At 35.1% G+C, this 12,695-nt stretch overlaps 1 protein-coding gene across 2 annotated transcripts in view; it reads right to left on the reverse strand.

Annotated features, from left to right (window-relative positions):
- LOC111063722 (testin) overlaps positions 1–7,644 on the reverse strand; it is a 54,716-nt gene extending 47,072 nt beyond the window's left edge. For both annotated transcript variants that reach the window (XM_022351414.2, XM_039422522.1), the window contains exon 1: positions 7,481–7,644. The gene's annotated coding sequence lies outside the window, so the exon portion shown is untranslated. The remainder of the gene's footprint in view (positions 1–7,480) is intronic.
- Between the last annotated feature and the right edge of the window lie 5,051 nt (positions 7,645–12,695).

The raw sequence follows: 12,695 nt of genomic DNA on the forward strand, positions 1-12,695 counted from the left end.
CCCACACTCAACAGTTCCTACACTTTGAGAGTTGCCATCCCTACCACATCAAAAGATCCCTCCCACATTCCCTCTCTCCCTCTCTCAGGGATTGGTGACCAGTACCTCAAAAACTCCACCAATCCCTCCTGAAATGTAACTATCCTGAAAGGTTGTTACAGAAACAAATCTCCTCCAAAACAGACTAATCCAACCACAAAGAAATCCCAAATCCCACAAACTCCAAAGCTCTGTACTACCTACTTCCCTGGAATCGAAAACCTCAAGCCTGTCCTTAAAGATCTGTTCCATGTGGTCTCCTCCAATCCCTCTACCAAACACCTTTCCAGCAACCACCCACCCTCATTTACAAGCAACCTCCCACCTCAAAAGAATTTTTCAAGAGTTCGAAGTTATATTTACCGTAGTATAAGTCATTGGAATGAGATGAATCTTTCGAATATTGTAGTATGATTATTTTGGAACCCTAAGATGGCTGAATTGATCCAAAATGCTCAACATTGATGGAATTACAGACAATTTCATTAAAATCGACATATTTTTGCCGCCATAGTTTTTATTGTTTTGCTTTTATTGTTTTTTCATGATGACAAGCATTATTTAGATTGCCATTATGGATATTCTCTTTCTACACTTCATTACGAAGAGATTGATACCATTTCCAAGTCTGTATCTTCAAGGAGTCATGAGTTAGATGGTTTTCTAATTGTTTTGACATAAATGGTAAAATAAGCGTGTTTTCCACTGCAAACAGTACTTTTCACTCTTTTTCCGATGACGCTCCAGCCGTGGAATATGGACTTACAGCATTCAATCAGATGTCATGAATGCTTCAAAATGACATCTAATTGAATGCTGTAAGTCTATATTCCAGAGTGGAAAGTGAAATATTGTCCCCGAAAAATGTATGTTTTGAAGTTAAATTAATCATGAAAAAAGTAGTCCAAATGAGACGATTCTATCGAATAGTATATATATATATATATATATTATATATATATATATATATATATTGGTTAATTCTAAACACTTTGGTGATAAGAAAAATCCGATATCTATCACAATAACTGAATAGCAAGCGATATCAGAATCTGTCAATAATGACCGCCACCTTGAATTTTTTAATGATGGCGACGCAATTACTTTTATTTTTTCCATCATCAATATTCTTATTCGGCTAGTTGTAGCAAAGAGATTGAGGCCATTTGCAAGTTTCTATATTGAAGTAGAAAAAAAATTTTATAATTGTTTCATGCATATGGAAAAACGCACCAGAAATCATGCAGGGTTTACTTTGGAGTTTGCTGGGAAACACATTTGTTGACGTACGAACGGTACAGCGCATGTTATATCGTTTGAAAGCTGAAGAGACGATCATAGATTTGAAATTTCTCTTTATTCCTTGCACAAAAAAAGTTGTAATGGAAAGAAATTTGAAAAAAAATAGAAAAAAGGTTTTTTGGGCTTTTGAAGGTTATCTATACTTATAAAATTCTTATTTCACTCACCCACTGACTCACTGATCACGTTTTTTGAAAAACTATTGGACGGATTGCAACAAAATTTGAAATTCATTTTATCGAAAGCTACCTTCTATTTTCTTTGGTAACACAACTAATGTTTGGGAATAATTGATTCATGGGAAAAACGCCTTACTTCTATGGAAAATATTTTTACATAATAATAATATCATTATTATGTAAAAATATCTTCCATAGAAGAAAGGCGTTTTTCCCATAGATATTATTATTATTTTATTGGTTTCTCAAGTAGCTGCTGATCAAAAAAGTTTCCATAATGTGATGAAAACGTGAGAAAGAAAGTGTGAGCGAGTGAAAAAGATTTTAATAGCTGTAGTTAAGTTACCAAATTTGGCAACCTTATTTTAAAACATTGCAGTATTCATGGAACATCTGGAAGAATAGGTACAGAAAGTGACCGGAAAGTGACAGCATAAGCAATTTGGAATCGATCTCTCCAAAAATATGGTAGTTGAATTGACGCTTATTGTGAGGTGATAGAAATGCGACTAATTTCTTCAGCTTCTGTTGTATTGGTTCCTCTGTCGCTCTATGTTTGTATGCAACCATGGCCTTGAGAGAGCCAGCTGTACTGTCTGTTAATTTCTAATCCGGACTAAATACCACGAGAACCAATCAGAGAAGCCTTCTATTAAAAAAACCCTGCTCTGATTAGTTCTCATGAAATTTAATCATGATTGAAATTGAACAGGCTTTTAAGCTCCTACTGATTATATAAATCACAAGTAAATAGCCTACTAAAGTTGTCAATTTAAATAGAAATTGCATTAAGTTACATGTTAATTTACATCCAAATTTTCAATTAATTCAAAACATTCAATTGAATTGATATATAATTGCAACATGCAAACTAAAGTGTAAATGAGTGTCATTTAGTGAAACCCTAAAGCTACGTTTACACCAAAGTTATTAACAAAATGTTAATAACTTAATCCTTATAGATTCTATTAGATTGATCATAACTTACCATACACATGATGAACATATGTGTTTGTCAAGTTCCGTTTACTAACATTTAGTAAATGTTTATTAACATTTTGTTAATAACTTTGGTGTAAACCAGCTTAAGCGATAGGCTATGCCAGAAATTCCAGAATAGAATAGCAAGAGATCCATGGATACTACAGTCAACAAATTCCAAATAAACTTCATTTGGAATTTAATTTTCAATTGCATCAAGCAAAAGCAAGAATAGCATAATCACTTCCAATTTCATAACTGCCTACGGGAAATATTAATTGCCAATGGATAAAGTCAAGGTCGACTTAAGCCCGCCCAATATTCCACAAAATTCGCTGCAATTAGTCTACTATTCTACAGAGCACTTCCTACAAATCAATTAATTATTAAAATTATTAGACTCAATAATTTTCATGCCAAGCTGTGGCCCAATTTATTTATTTATTGCCGATAGAAGGCAGATCATAAGATGCTCATAGCAAATAGTAGGTCCGTGATACAAAAATTTAAGCTAAGTTTCATCTCTGGGATAACTTGAGAGGAAAAATTGATCATCCAAGTGGCAGCTGATTGAAACAGAAATTTCCATCGTTTGTTGAAAACTAAAGAGAGGAAGAGAGAAAATTAACAGCTGTGATTATAAAATTTTTAGCAATATAATTTGAAAACATTGCATGATTCAATAAAAATATTCCCTGATATCAAGATGAGTACATAAGAGCAACTGGGTGACACCATAAGGCATCGCTAACTTGATTGCTTTTTAAAATACGCAGTTGAATGTATATTTATTTCAACAGTGTTGAATGTGTTGTTCAAAGTGAGGTGATAGCAACGCAACTAATCATCCCACTTACTGACAACGATTTTTGGGTAACTAAGTATTATAGAAATGTATTTGAATGAAACTTGAAACAGTCCTATATATAATAACATTTTCATCTAGGGATAGCACCTTTTCGGATACAAAATTCTATGGCAGTGATTATTGATTCATAATTAATTATTTAATTAAATAAATAAACAGATTAAACTTCAGAATTCTTTACTCACCAAATTATTACATTTTTAAGATAAGTGTTTGTTACTTCAATCTTACTTCAAATGTAATCAAACCAGTAGCATTTCAACATTTTTGGATTACCAGTAATCCTTGTTCCTAGTGCATTATTATTTTTTACAAAATCGAATATCTTTCCAAACCCTTGAGATTTCTAAACACCGAATTATCTATCATAATTATCAATTCTATGTTACACCAATCCAATCAATAAGCACCTTTACGGATACAAAATAATATGACAGTGACGAGACTATATCAATTTTTATTTAAGTTATATTCAGCAAGTAACTTTTGTTTGTATGATGGATCTCAAAAACAATTAATATTTTAATCTGATCTTTCAATTCCGTAGCGAAGCACGGGTACCCTGCTAGTAACTAATAAAATGTGCGTTTTAGAGGGAAATTTTATAGAACAAAATTTGTAGAGGAAGATTTGTAAAATATTTTCATTCAAAAATTAATTGAATAACTTGAACGGTTGTTAAAATACAAGCGATATAACAAAACCCTAAAAATTTTGGCAGCCATCTTGTTTTTGAGATGTTTGCTTGTGATTTCGACTTATCATCATCACGTTCCTTATTATGCTAGACCTAACGAAGAAATTGAGACAACTTTCACGGCTGTTACCCAAAAATGACCACAGAATGACATTTGCGCCCGTACTAATTAGTCCAATTTTTTTGAGTTATTCAACTATAGAGTTCTTCATGATTAATCAGCTGTCAAATGGATTATGAATATTGCATGCAATTAATTGACCGAGCGAGGTGAGGGCTAAGATTAAAGGCGACGGTTTTGCATTTCTCTTCATGTTTATATTTATTCTTATATTTATGTCTATATGTTTCATGTTTAAATTTTTGCTTGTGATTAAAATGAGACTATAGAATTATTCATGATAAATCAGCTGTCGAGTGGATTATTAATATTCCATGCAATTAGGGATGCAATTAATATCTCAATCAGCTGTTGTGTGGACTATCAAAGAATATTGTATGCAATGACGCATGCAATTAATAACTGAAAGTAACATAGTGTTTTTTCTCGACCTTTCTCTGCTTTCAACTCGGGCTGACCTGTTGATAGTATTGGAGGAGTCTAAAACTGCGAAAATAAATATATCACATACCCGAAGTAAGTATGGATAATACCATTAGAACTTATGGGAATTATTGAGTGCTAAGATTCTAAGTTACTAAGTTCTGAGTTACTAAGATTCAAGTCGACGGTTTGCATGTATCTTTATGTTTAGGCCTATATGTTTATGTTCCGCATTTACGGCGAAACGCAGCAATAGATTTTTATGAAATTTGACAGGTATGTTCCTTGTTGAATTTCGCGTCAATTTATAAGCTTATAATAGTCCAGGCAATGAATGCTCAAAATAGGGTATAGAAGGAAAAGTTTGGAAGACAATTTTTGACCCCGCAGTTCTGTTAAGGGTAGTAAGGACGTAAACATATCAAAAGTCCCCACCCCTACCACCTGAGCTAAGGGGGTGGGGGTGGTTCAAAGGTACCATTTTTTGGTTTCTCGCATATAACTCGAAAACTATGCATTTTACGGACAAAACTTATCTATACCAAATTGAAGCTTGGCTTCAATTGGTATGGCTGTACCATGGCTGTACTCTGAGTCTGAAGATAATATTTATCTTCAAACCTGAAGGCATTGCTTGTGAGCACCAGTTTGGAAAGGTTTACTAGGAAGGTAAACCTCCAATCCATTGTTGCCTCCCTCCCTCTCATCTCAAAGACTCCTTCCACTTCATAGATATCCTAAGAAACACAACCCTTCCAACTGACAAACGACTCCTCCTTGTTACCATTGATGTGGCCTCCCTCTACACATCCATCCCCCATTCTGAAGGCTTAAAATCCCATGAGCATTTCCTCTCCTCAAGTCCCACACTCTCCACCCCTTCAACCACCTTCCTAGTAAACCTTGTCAAACTGGTGCTCACAAGCAATGCCTTCAGGTTTGAAGATAAATATTATCTTCAGACTCAGGGTACAGCCATGGGCACCAGGATGGCGCCATCCTATGCAAACCTGTTCATGGGCCTCCTTGAACAGGATTTCCTTTCTAAACAAACCCTATCCCCCCTGATATGGCTCCGTTTCATTGACGACATATTCCTCATATGGCCTCATGGACATGATACCCTCTCCCACTTCCTCAATCAACTCAACTCCAACTACTCTGTCTCCTTCACCTGGAATATCTCTGAATCCTCCATCAACTTCCTAGATGTCAACGTAATCCTTTCCAACTCCAATGCCTTATCCACCAATACTTTCACCAAATCCACCCACACTCAACAGCTCCTACACTTTGAGAGTTGCTATCCCTACCACATCAAAAGATCCCTCCCACATTCCCTCTCAATCCGAGGCCAAAAAATTTGCAGTGATCCCCACCACCTTGACCAGTACCTCAAAAAACTCCACCAATCCCTCCTGAAATGTAACTATCCTGAAAGGTTGTTACAGAAACAAATCTCCTCCAAAATAGACACTAATCCAACCACAAAGAAATCCCAAATCCCACAAACTCCAAAGCTCTGTACTACCTACTTCCCTGGAATCGAAAACCTCAAGCCTGTCCTTAAAGATCTGTTCCATGTGGTCTCCTCCAATCCCTCTACCAAACACCTTTTCCAGCAACCACCCACCCTCATTTACAAGCAACCTCCCAACCTCAAAAGAATTTTTAATAAAAACCAATCACTCACCTCTGATCAAATCCCAACTCCACCTGGTACCCTACCCTACAAACGCCCCCGCTGTAAAACCTGCCCTATCACTGATCCTTCCATTTCCTTTACCAGTCCTATCACCAACTACACCCATCAAATCCATCAATCCAGTAATTAATTGTATCTACCTCCTTTCCTGCAACTTCTGTCCTGCCTTCTACATAGGTGAAACCACCACTGCCCACAAAATAAAAAAACTGCCCATAAATCACCAAAGGGATGGGAGGAGACGACATGAACAGATCTTTAAGGACAGGTTTGAGGTTTTTGATTCCAGTGAAGTAGGTGGCACAGAGCTTTAGAGTTTGTAGGCTAGCCCTACGTGGATATCATGTGAGCACGGTTGTCAAGGTGACTGTTTTAGCAACAAACGTTTACAAGTAAATAACTAGTTGAAGTTAGAGTTTTATGAGAGATGTTCAAAGATGATGTTTCAATTTATTTTTATCTTGTTCGATGTAAACTTTTAATGAATAAAGTGTTAATTACAAAAGCACATTTACAACAGGTTGGACTGGGTTGAGTTTGATAGGATGATTTAGGCTTTGATAGGTTGTGGTTGTTTAATTTTATAGGATGGGTTTGGTTTATTACAAATAGGTTTGGTCAGACGTATTTTTGTTATAGAATTAAATTGAACTAGGAGATATTGGGTTAGGATTGATGAGTTTTACTTTTGGAAAGATTAGATTTAAAAGACAAGGTTAGGAAAGACAAGGAAAGTAAAAAACTTGACTTGAAAAACCTTAGGTTAGGAAAGTTTAGGTTTATAAAGTTTGGTTGAAAAAAAATTGAATCTATAAATTTGAAAATAGTTGAGATACAAACGTGTCGCAATTAGTCGCATAATTATACCAAATTCACTAACCTGTAATGTAACTAAAACAAAAACAATTTCAAGTCATGTTGACTTTATTGATAAAATACGGTATTTATTTATATTTTGTTATAAGCTTCAGAAGGCATAGGCTGCAAATTTCAAAAGTTGAGATCAAAGCCTGGAAATATCGTGTCAAAATTTAAAAAATTGAACTTGAACTGTAAGCAGCGTTACCTGTAGTACAGGCTATCAACAAGTAAGTTGGGCGTAAATGTAAAATGCAAATTAAACATTTGGATGAACAGCCATTAATTTGATTTAAATAGTACTAACCTGCTAGTAACTCGATAATATAATTTCAAAATTATGAAGACTAAAAATTAAATAAGAATAGAGAGAATGTTCACTGTTTTCTTGAGAATGTACCACACCCGTATGAGTCACAAACACAACAACGTCTCAAACGCCTCACATGTCAGTATGTCACATCATGGACACAGTCATCTCATAAACTGTTGAGTTGACTGACACAAACAGCTGATTGCAAACGGTAGTACCACCTTCTAAATAACGTGAGAGAGGTAGTCATAGAATTTCACAATTTACCGATTCACTCAAGAAAGCGGATTCAATTGAGAAAAATATCACTTGATATGAAAGTGTTGATATGTTTTAGAATTTTCCTACCAATTATTGTTGAAACCTTAGACCAGTTCTAGAATAGACACGCCTCATTATTGACCGAGCGAAGTGAGGTCTAAGATTCAAGTCGACTGTTCCACAGAGAAGAGGAGGTTCCACAGAGATCCCTTCTTCTTTGTGACTGTTCTGAATTTCTATTAGGGCCGGTTTCCAAGCTCGGGATCTATTAAGTTCTGGACTTACAGAGTCCAGGACTAAAATAAGCTCTCGAGTCTAAATTGACTTTCTGAGTCATGATTTTATCTTCCAAACTCTGGGGTCTATGAAGTTCTCGACTTATTTGAGTCCGGGAGTTCAACGCAGTAAACATGAGGGAAATTCACAATATTTTAATGTTGTATTGTTGGCATTATAGCAAAACGGAAATAGCTGATTGCAGGGGGATAATTCAAATGAGCGTGCTCTCCGAACAATTTTGTAAAAATATGTTTTGAATTTTGATTTCTTGTAGGCCTATTCGAAGCAAAACCTTTGAAAGGTGAATGAATAGACATTTCATGTTATGTTATGCTATTATTGATCATTGATCCTAACCAGTGATTTTGGAATAAAAATTTCATAAGGCTATTGAGTTTGAAAACGTATTTGTTTTGAAAAAAAACTGGAATAATAATATTTATTATTGTTACATTATTATTATTATTCTTTTTTCACGCAGTTGCGGATAGCTTATGCGAAGAGGGACAAAATTTATGCCCCTCTTGGCATTATTTTCTATTATTGATAAAGTATTTTACCAAGTATGTTGGAGCGATTGGCGTACTATGTGAGCTGTATCAAGCAGAACAGACTTCTGTATTTTCCCTACCAGAGTTTCTGAGACATCAATAACCTTACAGCTCTCCACTGTTGAATTAAGAATCAGACCATTCACGGATAAACTATTATTATTATGATTAGATATGTTGAATATGACATTCATTAACAACATTCAGATTGGAATATAAATTCCAAGGCAATCCTTGTATTATTTTGCTGGAACATTTTTAGGTTATGTCACAGTTGTAAAATGAGGTTAGTTTTTTACGAATAATTCTGATACAATTTTATTCCAAAATGAACTTGCAAACTATAAATTATGAATTTAGATGGACTAATCCAAATAATTTAGGTATTCCATGACATCTATTTGGCTTATTATCTACTCCAAAACAATAACTGAATCATGTTTGCTCAGTTAAGTCTGGAACTTGAATTTAAACCCTACCACAGTCAAGGGTTTAAAATCACGCTGTTTCAAGTCCTGGACTTGACTATTTATGATTAATCCTTGACTCTGAAAGAGGGGAGAATCTAATTCAAGTCCTGGACTTATAAGCCTTTCACTTAGAAAGCGAAATTATAGACTCTAATGAAATCTAACGTGATCTCTAAACTCCAGGGTCTATTTGAGTAATCGACTACATCAATGCTCTGACTCAGAAAGACAGTTTTCTGACTCCAGAGTTTAAAGCTAGTTGAAGTCTATAACCACAGAATACATTATAGGAGTTTTCTCTGCTATAACTTAGCTAAATCCTGAGCTCGGAAACCGGCCCTAAATGTTTATATGTTGCGCATTTACGGTGAAACACGGTAATAGATTTTCATGAAATTTGACAGGTTTGTTCCTTTTTTAAATGGGCGTCGACGTATATACGAGGTTTTTGGAAATTTTGCATTTCAAGGATAATATAAAAGGAAAAAGGAGCCTCCTTCAAACGCCAATATTAGAGTAAAAATCAGACTATAGAATTATTCATCATAAATCAGCTGACAAGTGATTACACAGATTTGTGGAGAAGCCAGTCTATTGCTGTATTTCCATGAGGTCTATAGTTTTAATCAGGCACTTGTGAATAAGAATACTGCGTGAGGTCTACTGTTCACTGAGCTACTAGTATATTCATACTGAAAATTGATGAAGCCAATATCTACTGCCATATCGCCCCATCGTGACGTCTGCATCATATAGAAAACTACAGGCGAACCTTCGACCATTAATATAATAGACACGGCTTGAGCGTAGTCGCTGAAGCAAACATGAATTGGGTGTGTGACGTCACATGAGAGAAACGGTGTACACACGTACGTTTGCCTCGGGTGAGCATACGTGTATGGGCTTGCATTCGCACGTGTGGACACTGTTCGCTGAGGCATGTGGGCGAACCGGAACCCTGTCGGTATTTTGGCGTGCTCAAAGGCGCCTCGGGCGAGCATTGAATGTACGTGTGGACGCGATTTTGCCATACGGGTGAGGCAAAACGTAAACATTGAAGGCGTCATAACCTAATTCCAATGAATAAAGCCTTGTACACACGTCCGTACAGATTCGCGCGAACAATCGTATGTACATATGCCTCAACATTCACTGTACGTCCTTGTGGACGCGATCCACGTATGCCTCGGCATTCAAAAAGCTATCTGATTTGCAGACGACACGAAGACATGTTAGATGTAGATTTTCCACAACATGACAACAATGGCGTCATTCCATCATTGAAGATAGTTATCACAAATTGCAGCAGTATCATTTTATTCCAATGAATTATATAATAAAATCAAAAATAAAACTTGACAAACGATGTTGGTGGTTTGAACGATTGTAGGTTGAAGTAAGGAAATAAATTGCTACATGACATAAGATTGACAATTCAAACTTTATTAGGTTGTCAAAACATTATCTTGTTGATATACTGAATCTAATTCAACTAGTTATCTAAACAATAATGATATCATCATGAGGGAAGCAGTAACTCCACAAGAACGATTGGCTCTAACTTTGAGATTCTTGGCATTAGGTGATTCATTATTTTATTGGTTTCCAATATCTATTCTGAATTTCAAAAAAAGAAAATTTCTACAATAATTCCAGAAGTTTTGATGACCTAATCAAAGCACTTAACACTGTCTCACAAAATTGACAGTCTTCTTTAAGGGAATTAGCCATAAATTGGATCAAATACTAAATTGCTGCCCATTTTAAACTAACTCTTCTTATTCACATGACAAAACAAGATTCTCCAAAAGATTAGCTTCAAGATTTACCTTTAAGGGAATACTAGTTCAAAGTTTGAATAAATCTCTCTATAGATAGCCTAGCTATTTAAAACGTATAATATCATATTGAAGATTACAATTTTAATTAACAACTCTGATAACATGAAACAAACACAAAATGATTTGATAGCCACAGTAAAATAATATTTGAGCTATACTTTCTTGTAGGAAGCCTGTAGAGAAGCTTTTTTCACTTAAATTATGCAGTTCTAAATTTGTTAATCATGATACAAATTATATACTCCATGCATGTTTCTATTTAAATATTTGACAATCCACATATCCTACAAAATTACAAAAATCCTACAATTTACAATTAGTTATTGGATCACAATTTGATTTGTCATTCATTAACCTAATTCATTGGAATTAGGTTATGACGCTTTCAATGTTTACGTTTTGCCTCACCCGTATGGCAAAATCGCGTCCACACGTACATTCAATGCTCGCCCGAGGCGCCTTTGAGCACGCCAAAATACCGACAGGGTTCCGGTTCGCCCACATGCCTCAGCGAACAGTGTCCACACGTGCGAATGCAAGCCCATACACGTATGCTCACCCGAGGCAAACGTACGTGTGTACACCGTTTTAGGTTAATGAATGACAAATCAAATTGTGATCCAATAACTAATTGTAAATTGTAGGATATGTGGATTGTCAAATATTTAAATAGAAAAATGCATGGAGTATATAATTCGTATCATGATTAACAAATTTAGAACTGCATAATTTAAGTGAAAAAAGCTTCTCTACAGGGTTCCTACAAGAAAGTATTGCTCAAATATTATTTTACTGTGGCTATCAAATCATCTTGTGTTTGTTTCATGTTATCAATCAGAGTTGTTAATTAAAATTGTAATCTTCAATATGATATTATACGTTTTAGATAGCTAGGCTATCTATAGAGAGATTTATACAAACTTTGAACTAGTATTCCCTTGAAGGTAAATCTTGAATGTAATCTTTTGGAGAATCTTGTTTTGTCATGTGTATGAGCATAGTTAGTTTAAAATGGGCAGCAATTTAGTATTTGATTCAATTTATGGCTAATTTTCTTAAAGAAGACTGTCAATTTTGTGAGACAGTGTTAAGTGCTTTGATTAGGTCATCAAAACTTCTGGAACTATTGTAGAATTTTTCTTTTTTTGAGATTCTGAATAGATATTGGAAACCAACAAATGAATCGCCTAATGCCAAGAATCTCAAAGTTAGAGCCAATCGTTCTTGTGGAGTTATTGCTCCCCTCATGATGATATCATTTTTTGTTTAGATAACTAGTTGAATTAGATTCAGTATATTAACAACATAATGTTTTGACAACCTAAGAAAGATTGAATTGTCAATATTATGTCATGTAGCAATTTATTTCCTTACTTCAACCTACAATCGTTCAACCCACCAACATTGTTTGTCAAGTTTTATTTTTGATTTTATTATATAAGTCATTGAAATAAAATGATACTGCTGCATTGTTGTCATGTTGTGGAAAATCTACATTGACCATGTCTTCGTGTCGTCTGCAAATCAGTTAGCTTTTTGAATGCTGAGGCATACGTGGATCGCGTCCACAAGGACGTACAGTGAATGTTGAGGCATATGTACATACGATTGTTCGCGCGAATCTGTACGGACGTGTGTACAAGGCTAGAGCCTTCGAACTACACGCCCTAGTCAGCCTATGCTAAATGAGCACTTTCATAGCTTCTGAATCAGAATTTGAACTGATTTATTATTCTACTTGAAAAATTAATTATGGAAGTTAATTCATCCATTATTTATTCATATAATTGCATACGTAAAGCCTATG

This window comes from Nilaparvata lugens, chromosome 2 (genome assembly GCF_014356525.2).
Source record: "Nilaparvata lugens isolate BPH chromosome 2, ASM1435652v1, whole genome shotgun sequence".
NCBI lineage: Eukaryota > Metazoa > Arthropoda > Insecta > Hemiptera > Delphacidae > Nilaparvata > Nilaparvata lugens.